This window comes from Rutidosis leptorrhynchoides, chromosome 5, assembly GCF_046630445.1.
Source record: "Rutidosis leptorrhynchoides isolate AG116_Rl617_1_P2 chromosome 5, CSIRO_AGI_Rlap_v1, whole genome shotgun sequence".
NCBI lineage: Eukaryota > Viridiplantae > Streptophyta > Magnoliopsida > Asterales > Asteraceae > Rutidosis > Rutidosis leptorrhynchoides.
The window spans coordinates 281,266,042-281,278,793 of record NC_092337.1 but is presented as its reverse complement, the minus strand read 5'-3'; positions in this window follow the sequence as shown (position 1 = coordinate 281,278,793).

The window sequence follows — 12,752 nt, the reverse complement described above, 5'->3', positions numbered from 1 at the left end:
GTTTAAGTAAGTAAGTACAAGTGAACCACAAGATTTGCATCAATGAAATAATAGTAATACATTCCAAAAGTTTGTTTCACGAGCACCCAATTATCAATGCTTAACATTTCCTTCCATTGAACCCCATCACTTAGTGCTAGAACATACACTGTTCCTCGAAAATATATTTCATTCGTAAACGGTAGCGAACCGTTTGAATGAGGGTTTGTCAAACCCATATGGATCCATACAACATAAGTTCTCGCTTACACCCGGCAAGTGTAACTAATGATAATCGAATTGAGGATTTTGTTCTAAACTCGTATGTAGAATGTTTGTTTTCCTGTACTTGTGTTCACTTAGTAAAGAAATGTTTATGTTTTCTCATCCCAAATGTAAGTTCAAAAAGAGTAAAAGTGGGACTATGATCTCACCTTGAGTGCACGAGTAGTAAAGTATTTCAACAAGTAAACGTGTGCAAAGAACAATGCTAGTCTTGACCTAAACAATAGGTTGTATCAATAACGGTAAACACGATAGGTCAAAGATGTTCAATTAGTCCTATGGCTCGTTACGACTCAATAATGTAGCATGTGAATCAAGTTGTCATGTTTCATGCAAGATACAAGTATAAAAGCATGTTAGAACGATTGCACAATTATTTGGTTAAGTTTGATCAAAAGTCAACTTGGTCGGGTCAAAGTCAACAGAAAAGTCAACGGGGTCGGGTTGGATATCCGAAAATTTTTCTAAGTTATATAATCATATATGAGCATGTTGGCCAAGTTTCATGTTAATCGGAGGTCCGTAGCATAGCAAACATTTTCATGTCACATGACCAAAGCAAACAGCCAGTTTTAGCCAAATGGGACGGCGTCCCAAATGGCTAGACGGTGTCCCGGTTTTAAGGTTGGGACGGCGTCCCGAGAAGCTAGACGGCGTCCCGGTTCAAAAGGTGGGACGGCGTCCCAAGTATCTGGACGGCGTCCTGATCTTTTCCCAGGCCCTGTTTGCTGTATTCCTCAAATGGACGAACCAAAACACAAACAATCACATTTTATGATCCGCAAACAATTAGAACATGTATTTTATATCATCGGAAAGCTCTTTCAACAAGGAACGCAACTAAGCACTTTTCATCAAGCAAAAACATCATATACTATAACCGAAATCCCGTCAAGTGATCAATGGAGGTTTATTTTCAAGTTTCAAGTTTATCAATTGAAATTTAAGTTTCGGGAATCCAATTTATACATCAAAATGAAGCTAATGATACTAGGAACACAATTAGAACATGAACTTTTAACATCTAACAACATATGATCATCCAAAATTCAAGAACAACACACCAAAATTCAAGTTCATGCTAGTTACACTAAAACAACGAGATCGAGCATACAAATTACATACACGATATCACAATGAGCCATAGACACTAACTAACACCATTTCAAGTCAAAAACACGAATTTAGAGAATTCTAGAGTTTTAGAAATGTTACCCAAACGAGATGAAGTTGGTACCAAAATGAAGAGGATGAAGAGAGGATCACGAATATGTAATTTATTTTGTTGTAAGCCTCCTAGATCGGATTTAGATGGTGATTGAATGAATTTTGTAAATGGGTGTGTGTTCTTGCTAGAGAGAAAGAGAGAGGTGGAGATGATAATGAATGGGTGAAAGGGGTTTGACCCTTTGACCTAGTCAAGGGTTTGATCCCTTGTCAAGTTTAGTCCCTAAACTTTCGTTCGGGTGCGGGAATTACCTAAACGAAATATTTTAAAACGCGTATTAACGGGAGATGTTATAAACATATAACGGACTTTATATTAGTATAACGGAAAGGTAAATGGAAAAAGGCGGGATGTTACATTACCTACTCCTTAAAAGAAATTTCGTCCCGAAATTTAAGTAGGCGTAGTAGTCGTTGTTTCTTCCTCGAGATCTTGCGTTTCCGAATTCACGAATAGATGAGGATACTTCCCTTGCATTTGATCTTGTCTTTCCCAAGTAAACTCGGGTCCTCTTTTGGCATTCCAACGAACCTTGACAATCGGGATTCGGCTTTGTTTCAATGTCTTGACGGAGGTGTCCACAATTTCAACCGGTTCCTCCACAAAATGAAGTTTGTCATCCATAGTAAGTTCTTCGAGAGGGATGACGATATCGGGTTCGGCAAGACACTTTTTCAAGTTAGATACATGGAAGGTAGGATGAACGGAATTCAATTGAGGCGGAAGATCTAAACGATAAGCAACGGTTCCAATACGCCCCAAGATTTCGAAAGGACCAATATACCGCGGATTTAGCTTCCCGCGTTTCCCAAAACGGATTACACCCTTCCAAGGTGCGACTTTTTACATTACTCGGTCACCGACTTGAAATTCAAGATCGTTGCGTCGTTTGTCGGTATAGCTCTTTTGACGACTTCGGGCCGTCCTAAGCCTATCTCGGATTTGAACGATTTTCTCGGTGGTTTCGTGAATGAGTTCGGGTCCGGTGATTTGCACGTCGCCTACCTCGGCCCAACAAAGAGGTGAACGACATTTGTGGCCATATAGCGCTTCAAAGGGTGCGGCTTTAATACTCGCGTGATAACTATTGTTGTAAGAGAACTCGGCGAGAGGTAAGTGCTTGTCCCAAGCTTTTCCGAAATCAACCATGCAAGCTCGTAACATGTCCTCTAAGGTTTGAATTGTACGTTCGCTTTGTCCATCGGTTTGAGGATGATATGCGGTGCTCATGTCTAAACGTGTTCCCAACGCTTCTTGCAATGTACGCCAAAATCTAGAAACGAAACGGCCATCTCGGTCGGAGATAATCGATAAAGGTACACCGTGTCGGGCTACGATCTCCTTAATGTAAAGTTGTGCAAGTTTCTCCATTTTGTCCGTTTCTTTCATGGCCAGGAAGTGTGCGGATTTGGTGAGACGGTCAACAATAACCCAAATGGTATCATAACCGCCCGTCGTTTTTGGTAGTTTGGTGATAAAATCCATCGTTATCCTTTCCCACTTCCATTGCGGGATATCGGGTTGTCGAAGTAGTCCGGACGGTCTTTGGTGTTCGGCTTTGACTTTGGAACATGTCAAACACTTGGAAACATAAGTAGCTACGTCCCTTTTGATGTTCGGCCACCAATATAGTTGTTTAAGGTCGTGGTACATCTTATTGGCACCGGGGTGAATCGAGTATCGTGACTTATGGGCTTCATCTAAAATAAGGCTTCGTAGATCCCCATAACTAGGCACCCAAATTCTTCCGGCGAAATATCGGAGTCCGGTTTCTTTAACTTCGAATCGAGAGGTGAGGACGTTCAAGTGTTCGAGAGAGATGTTTTCATCCTTGAGAGCCTCATCTTGGGCTACCCGAATTTGGCTATTAAGGTTGGTGTGAATGGTGATGTTTAAGGCTCGGACACGAAGAGGCACCGCTCTTTCTTTTCGACTTAAGGCATCAGCTACTACATTTGCCTTCCCGGGATGGTAACGAAGCTCGCAATCGTAATCGTTTAAGGTTTCAATCCACCTTCGTTGTCTCATGTTTAGTTGCTTTTGATCGAAAATGTGTTGGAGGCTTTTGTGGTCGGTATAGATAGTACTCTTGGTCCCGTAAAGATAGTGTCTCCACATTTTAAGTGCAAAGACAACGGCTCCGAGTTCGAGATCATGTGTCGTATAGTTTCGTTCATGAATTTTGAGTTGTCGAGAAGCATAAGCAATGACTTTCGTTCGTTGCATCAATACACACCCAAAACCATGTTTTGAGGCATCGCAATATACAACAAAGTCATCATTGCCTTCGGGAAGTGACAAGATAGGAGCGGTGGTTAGCTTCGTTTTCAAGATTTGAAACGCGGATTCTTGCTCGGTCGCCCAAATGAATTTCTTTCCTTTGTGAGTTAATGCGGTTAGAGGACGTGCAACCAAAGAGAAATTTTCGATGAATCTACGATAGTACCCAGCGAGACCCAAGAATTGACGAATGTGAGTAGGAGTAGTAGGAGTCTCCCATTTACTAATGGCTTCGATCTTCGTGGGATCGACTTTAATACCTTGATCACTTACAACATGACCAAGAAATTGAACTTCCTTCAACCAAAATTCACACTTGGAGAATTTGGCATAAAGTCGTTCTTGTCTCAAGAGTTCAAGCACAAGTCGGAGATGTTGTTCGTGCTCTTCTTCATTTTTAGAATAGATCAATATATCATCGATGAACACAATAACGAATTTATCGAGATACGGTTTGCACACGCGGTTCATAAGATCTATGAACACCGCCGGTGCGTTAGTGAGACCAAATGGCATGACAAGGAATTCATAACTACCATAACGAGTTCGGAAAGCGGTTTTGGAGACATCTTCCCCCTTAACTCTCAATTGATGATAACCCGAGCGGAGATCGATTTTCGAATATACACAAGACCTTTGTAGTTGATCAAAGAGGTCATCGATGCGAGGAAGAGGATATCGGTTCTTAACCGTCAATTTATTTAGTTCACGATAATCAAGGCACATTCGTAGGGATCCGTCTTTCTTTTTAACAAACAAAATCGGAGCGCCCCAAGGTGAATGGCTAGGTTGGATAAAACCACGATCAAGTAGTTCTTGGATTTGACTTTGCAATTCTTGCATTTCAGATGGAGCGAGTCTATATGGTGCACGTGCTACGGGTGCGGCTCCCGGAATAAGATTGATTTGGAATTCAACCGGTCGATGAGGTGGAAGACCCGGCAATTCGTCGGGAAATACATCGGAAAAGTCACTAACAATTGGCACATCATCGATATGCTTCTCATCGGACTCGACTTTCTTAACGTGGGCAAGGATCGCAAAACAACCCTTACGGAGTAGTTTTCTAACTTTAAGGCACGAAACGAGATTGAGTCTGGTGCAACTCTTATCGCCATAAACAATCAAAGGTTCACCATTCTCGATAGGAATTCGGATTGCGTTAAGATCACAAAGAATGTGAGATTTCGTTTTGACTAACCAATTCATACCGATTATTACATCAAAGCTTCCTAGTTCCATGGGTATCAAGTCAATTTCAAATTCCTTACCCAAAATGTTTAACGTACACCCCCGGTAATATGTGTCAGCACTTAATAGTTTCCCGTTAGCCACTTCAATGGTATAAGTGGTATCTAATGGAAGAGGTGGAGTGCTAAAAGAATGAGTCAAAGTCTTGGATACAAAGCATTTATCGGCACCCGAATCGAATAAGCAAGAGACATAAGAATTGTTGAGAAGAAACGTACCCGTGACTAGTTCAGTGTCATCCCGGGCTTTCTCGGTGTTGATGTTGAAAGCTCGGCCGCGCGTGTTGGGGTTATCTTTCTTCTTTGGGCATGCATTTCTATAATGACCCGTTTGACCACATTCGTAACAAGTGCCCGTCTTTGGTGCATTGGGCCACTTTCGAGCAACGGGAGTGGCACTTTTACAATCGTTGGCCTTATGACCAACTCCTTGGCACCGGTGGCAAATTAACTTGCCACATTCACCAAAGTGATGTTTGTTGCATTTGTTTGAAAAAGGTAGATTCCCGGCATAACCCTTCTTGCCGTTGAAAGTGAAAGATTTCTTGGCAAAGTTGTTGTTGCTTGATTGGGAGGGTTCCCACTTTCTTTTGTTGCCGCCCGATTTATCCTCGGCCTTAGGTGCCGGAACTACGATTTCGTCAACCGTTTCAATTAGTTGGCGAGCCATGTTCATAGCGGCTTGATGAGTAGTGGGTTTGGATGACATCACCCCTTGTTTGATGCTTTTTGGAAGACCGAGCATGTAGAGCTCAATCCTTTGAGATTCGGGGTTAACAAGATTAGGACACATCAAGGATAGTTCGGCGAAGCGTTGATTATAAGCTTTAAGATCGTTTCCGACCGCTTTCAAAGCTCTTAGTTCTTCCTCAAGCTTTCGGGTTTCTTCGCGCGGAAAATATTCAACAATCATCTTTTCCTTTAGATCGGCCCAAGAGAGGGCATGAGCTTCATCGGTACCCACCGATTGAACATAGGTGTTCCACCATGTTAGAGCAATTTCGGAGAAAGTGTGAGTGGAGTATTTGACCTTGTCTTGGTCCCGACAACCGCTTATGCTAAAGACGGCTTCCGTTTGCTCAAACCATCGGGTGAGCACGACCGGTCCCCCGGTTCCATCAAAAGTGTGAGGTTTGCACCCCATGAAAGCTTTATAGGAGCATCCCTCGTTTGAGTTTCCGGCTCCATTGTTGTTGTTGTTGTTGTTGTTGTGGTTGTTATTATTATTGTTGTTGGATGAGTGACCGGCCATGGCCGCATCTACGGCGGTAGCTATCATCCGTTCGAGAGCTTGTTCGGGAGTTTCATTGCGGCGTACACGACGAGGAGCCATTGTTCCTTCAAGACACAAGAATATCATTGATTAGTATTCTCAATAATACTAACCGTGATATAGAATAAAGATAAAGAGAAGTTTTTCCTCGACTCGCCTTAAATTCTTTATGTCATGATGTCGGAACGTTCATATGAATCACCGTAATATAATCCCGGAAATTATATTACCCTGATTCATATGTGCATTCGACATCATTTCATATAGTCAAGGTGGCGCGTCAATTAAATTAAACAACGTGAGATTAAGATGAACTAAGAGTAGATATGAGTAGAAGCGTTCGAGTATAAATGCACAAGTAGTCAAGTAATTCCTACTTCAAGTCTATATGCCGGTTGTAGTCTAGACTCACTAATGTACCCTATGACTCGGGGTTGACACCAATGAACTCTAAATCCCTACAACCAACGCTCTGATACCATCTGTAGCGACCCGACCAAATCATGTTTGACGGCGCCGTCTACTTAGGTCCCGTTACGTGGTCATAAGTCTTTAAGACAAAGTTTGACCAAAATATGTCGCCTTCATTTCAAAATAAAGATTGTTCCCAAAGTTTACAAGAATTGTTCAACCAATAGTTACGTTACAACGCTATAATTCGAATGAAATCTAGGCGACACGGTTTAAAGTAAAGTCAAAAGACGCTCCATGAAATGCACATATACTCGACATCCAATGCAAGTATCAAATAATGAGCGGAAGCATGTATCATGTATCGTTCAAGGACCTGAGAAAAACATAGAAATCTATCAACGAAAACGTTGGTGAAATCATAGGTTTAAGTAAGTAAGTACAAGTGAACCACAAGATTTGCATCAATGAAATAATAGTAATACATTCCAAAAGTTTGTTTCACGAGCACCCAATTATCAATGCTTAACATTTCCTTCCATTGAACCCCATCACTTAGTGCTAGAACATACACTGTTCCTCGAAAATATATTTCATTCGTAAACGGTAGCGAACCGTTTGAATGAGGGTTTGTCAAACCCATATGGATCCATACAACATAAGTTCTCGCTTACACCCGGCAAGTGTAACTAATGATAATCGAATTGAGGATTTTGTTCTAAACTCGTATGTAGAATGTTTGTTTTCCTGTACTTGTGTTCACTTAGTAAAGAAATGTTTATGTTTTCTCATCCCAAATGTAAGTTCAAAAAGAGTAAAAGTGGGACTATGATCTCACCTTGAGTGCACGAGTAGTAAAGTATTTCAACAAGTAAACGTGTGCAAAGAACAATGCTAGTCTTGACCTAAACAATAGGTTGTATCAATAACGGTAAACACGATAGGTCAAAGATGTTCAATTAGTCCTATGGCTCGTTACGACTCAATAATGTAGCATGTGAATCAAGTTGTCATGTTTCATGCAAGATACAAGTATAAAAGCATGTTAGAACGATTGCACAATTATTTGGTTAAGTTTGATCAAAAGTCAACTTGGTCGGGTCAAAGTCAACAGAAAAGTCAACGGGGTCGGGTTGGATATCCGACAATTTTTCTAAGTTATATAATCATATATGAGCATGTTGGCCAAGTTTCATGTTAATCGGAGGTCCGTAGCATAGCAAACATTTTCATGTCACATGACCAAAGCAAACAGCTAGTTTTAGCCAAATGGGACGGCGTCCCAAATGGCTAGACGGCGTCCCGGTTTTAAGGTTGGGACGGCGTCCCGAGAAGCTAGACGGCGTCCCGGTTCAAAAGGTGGGACAGCGTCCCAAGTATCTGGACGGCGTCCTGATCTTTTCCCAGGCCCTGTTTGCTGTATTCCTCAAATGGACGAACCAAAACACAAACAATCACATTTTATGATCCGCAAACAATTAGAACATGTATTTTATATCATCGGAAAGCTCTTTCGACAAGGAACGCAACTAAGCACTTTTCATCAAGCAAAAACATCATATACTATAACCGAAATCCCGTCAAGTGATCAATGGAGGTTTATTTTCAAGTTTCAAGTTTATCAATTGAAATTTAAGTTTCGGGAATCCAATTTATACATCAAAATGAAGCTAATGATACTAGGAACACAATTAGAACATGAACTTTTAACATCTAACAACATATGATCATCCAAAATTCAAGAACAACACACCAAAATTCAAGTTCATGCTAGTTACACTAAAACAACGAGATCGAGCATACAAATTACATACACGACATCACAATGAGCCATAGACACTAACTAACACCATTTCAAGTCAAAAACACGAATTTAGAGAATTCTAGAGTTTTAGAAATGTTACCCAAACGAGATGAAGTTGGTACCAAAATGAAGAGGATGAAGAGAGGATCACGAATATGTAATTTATTTTGTTGTAAGCCTCCTAGATCGGATTTAGATGGTGATTGAATGAATTTTGTAAATGGGTGTGTGTTCTTGCTAGAGAGAAAGAGAGAGGTGGAGATGATAATGAATGGGTGAAAGGGGTTTGACCCTTTGACCTAGTCAAGGGTTTGATCCCTTGTCAAGTTTAGTCCCTCAACTTTCGTTCGGGTGCGGGAATTACCTAAACGAAATATTTTAAAACGCGTATTAACGGGAGATGTTATAAACATATAACGGACTTTATATTAGTATAACGGAAAGGTAAATGGAAAAAGGCGGGATGTTACATTTTCCCCATCATTTAGCTTCAAAAACAACACTTAAACCTCATAAGAAAACCTTACAAAAACACTTCAAGAAATCCTTCCAAGAACACCAACTTACTTCCAATCTTTCATCCACTTCCATCACCCTTTTGGTTCTAGGTTCTTACTCCTCTTTTACAGCAACCTTGTCCAAGGAACTTGAGGTAGAATCTATGTTCATAACCTTATTCGATTCATATATATATAGCTATCTTATTTTGTGGTATAAAAGTTTAACAACAAGAACATAGTTTGAAAGTTTTCAAACTTGTTTGCAAACTAAATAGATCCTTCTAACTTAACTTTTAAAATACTTCAAGACCTGTAATATATCTTAAATATATGCTAATTTAACAAGGTATAACTTGGTTTTTCAAAGAACACCTTAAAAACTGAATTTACGACATCGGAGTGCAACCGGGGGCTGTTTTGGGTTGGATAATTAAAAACCATCTTAAACTTTGAATTGGAGGTTTATTTTCTGGAAAAATGATTTTTACTATAAATATGATAACACATAAAAATTTCATGATTTAACTCAAAGTATAAGTATTTTTAGAAAAATAATCATTTAAGGTTGTTTACATGATGGAAAATGATTAACTTCATAAGTTTCACTAAAGTTTGACCTATGACCTGTGATTTCGAATACAAACTAAGGTATTTACAGTTCATAGTCTTAAAGAGGGACTCGATCCAAGGAAGTGGCAAGTTGAATCAACGAAAACGGAGTTGTAACGAAGAAACTATGACCAAAACGAGATCGGATATCTAAGACTAGTTTAGCTACGAAAATAATTGGAGAAAATTAAATAAATCACATCTTTTTAAAATAACATGATATTTTATATATATGTACTCATAATTTAATTTTATATGGTTCAGGATCACCCGTAAACAATACGAGAAGATTAATCATAAGATCCCATGATTGTACGCAACATGTCATTTGACAACACCGGTACTTTATGTACGCAACACGTCATTTGACAACACCGGTACCATGGGTCAAGATTAATCTCGACCAATACATATACGATGGGGTTTTATTTATTTCGTTGGGGGTTTTATTTATTTCATTGCGGGTATATTAAACATCTAAAAATGAACAATTAAAATTGAATTACTAACAACGAACTGCTAACTACGGACTAAGGAATTATTAAAAGTATTAAAAGTATAACAAGTATATATATGTGACGTTTGTTTAAAAAGAAAAGGTATTGATATATTATATATGGATAGGTTCGTGATATCAACCGGAGACCAAGTCAAATTATATATATCTTCAAGACGAAAGTGAGTATATAGTCCCACTTTTAAACTCTAAATATTTCGGGATGAGAATACATGTATTTTATGTTTTACGTTATGGACACAAGTAACTGAAAATATATTCTACGTTGAGTTGTACCACTGGCATACTTCCCTGTAGCTTGGTAACTAATATTTACAGCGGTATTGTAAACGCGAATCCTGTTGATAGATCTATCGGGCCTGACAACCCCAACCGGACTGGACGACCAGTATTCAACGGTTGCACAGTACTTCGTTTTGTGACTACACTTGGTACGGTGTAGTAAGATTTCATATTAAAGGGAATATGCGACGTGATTAAATGTTAAGTATGGTTACCAAGTGCTCAACCACTTAGAATATTTTTATGAAAATGTTTATATATGAAATCTTGTGGTCTATATATATATATATTGCTGCCGGCACTAAACCTATATCTCACCAACTTTATGTTGACGTTTTAAACATGTTTATTCTCAGGTGATAATTAGAAGCTTCCGCTGCATTATGTTGAATTTGAGCAGGATCTTGCGTACGCATATTTGTGTCAAAAATAAAACTGCATATCCAAGAACTTGTGTTGTAAAATATGCTAGAAATCGTGTTGTTATCATCATTTGTAAAGTTTGTAAGTCGAAGATTATCGCTAAACGATAATCATCTTTATTTCGTCCAAAGCTTGTATCAAAAATAAGAATCATGGTTTGTAATGTATAATATATGCAGTTTTTCTTTTAAAAATGTCGCATATAGAGGTCAATACCTCGCAATGAAATCATACGTTATCTAACACGTTCTTACGGTTAAGGACGGGTTATGACATGTGGTATCAGAGCGGTGGTCTTAGCGAACCAGGTTTGCATTAGTGTGTCTAACTGATAAGTCGTTAGGATACATTAGTAAGTCTGGACTTTGACCGGGTCTGATTTAAAAACCATTGCTTATCATTGTTGGTTAAAATTTATATGTAAATATTATGTAGTACTAATGGGTTAGTTGTTGTGTGATAGATGTCGGGCTCAAAACTTGTTATCACATTCAGCGACTCCGAACCAGAATCTTCAGATGATGTTCCAGTCATTAACCTATCCGATGACGAAAATAATATCTTTGGGGAAGACTCACAAATTCCGGATGAACCGACTATAGAGAACCCGGAAAGTGAACCCGAGGAGGAAAGTGAACCCGAGGAGGAAAGTGAACCCGAGGAGGAAAGTGAACCCGAGGAAGAAATACAGGAAATTACAAAAGAAGAGTTCGAACTAGGAAAGAAACGAAAGGCTAATGAATTAGAAAATTCAAATCCTGAGTTTAATAAGGATGATGTGGCACCAACTCCACTAGACACTACCACCCCTATTCCCGCTATTCCTATTCGTTCTATCCCGGCATCCAGTTCTTCAGTCCCACAGCCAAAATATAGGCAGACAGCCAGGATAAGCGTTAAGCGATTCTTTGAACCTAAACGTCCTAGAAAATAGACCAAACGATGCGCTGCCGTATTAAACCATGGGATCATATAATGTTTTGTATAATATTATTAGTGTGGTTTGTTTAATGTTCGATGTAAGATAAGCATATGTAAAATAGTGAAGTGTGAAATGCAATAATTTTCCATGGTTAAGTATTATTTAGATGGTAGTAATTGATTCTGTACTAAGCTATTAAGTATGGACATTAACGTGTAGGTACTACCCTAGATATAATTATAAAACGCTAATAAGAAGAAAAGGCTTTTATAATAATACCTGGTTCATATTATTAATAAGCTATAATGTACTGTAAATATACACTACATCTATAATATTCCATGTGAATAATTATTTTCTTTTCATTCTTATAGAAGAATATGGCGCGATTGAACCGAATGACGGAACAAGAAATCCAGGAACTCATCAATCAGCGAGTGAACGACAGAATGTTATGGGTCGAGGCTGCAAGAGGTGCTGCAGTTAACCCAAATCCTCGTGTGGGGTGCACTTACAAAACTTTTCAAGCTTGCAAGCCCTCATCATTCAGTGGAACAGAAGGACCGATCGGTTTAACCCGGTGGATAGAAAAGATGGAGACTGTGTTTAAAATCAGTGGTTGTGTTGAAAAGGACATGACCAAGTATGCATCATGCACTTTACAAGATAGTGCACTCACGTGGTGGAAAAATTATGTGAAGGCTGTAGGAGGAGATGTAGCTTATGATACTCCGTGGGAAGAATTCAAAACAATGTTAATCAACGAATATTGTCCAAGGAACGAGGTTAGGAAGTTGGAAGATGAATTACGAAGTCTGAAGGTTATTGGTACTGAAATCACCAACTACAATCAGCGATTCATGGAATTAGTTTTGCTATGTCCTGAATTGGTTCCAACCGAAGAACGGAAAATTGAAATGTACAAAGATGGGTTGCCCAAAAAGGTCAAGGCAAATGTTACAGCATCGAAACCTAAGACAATTCATGAA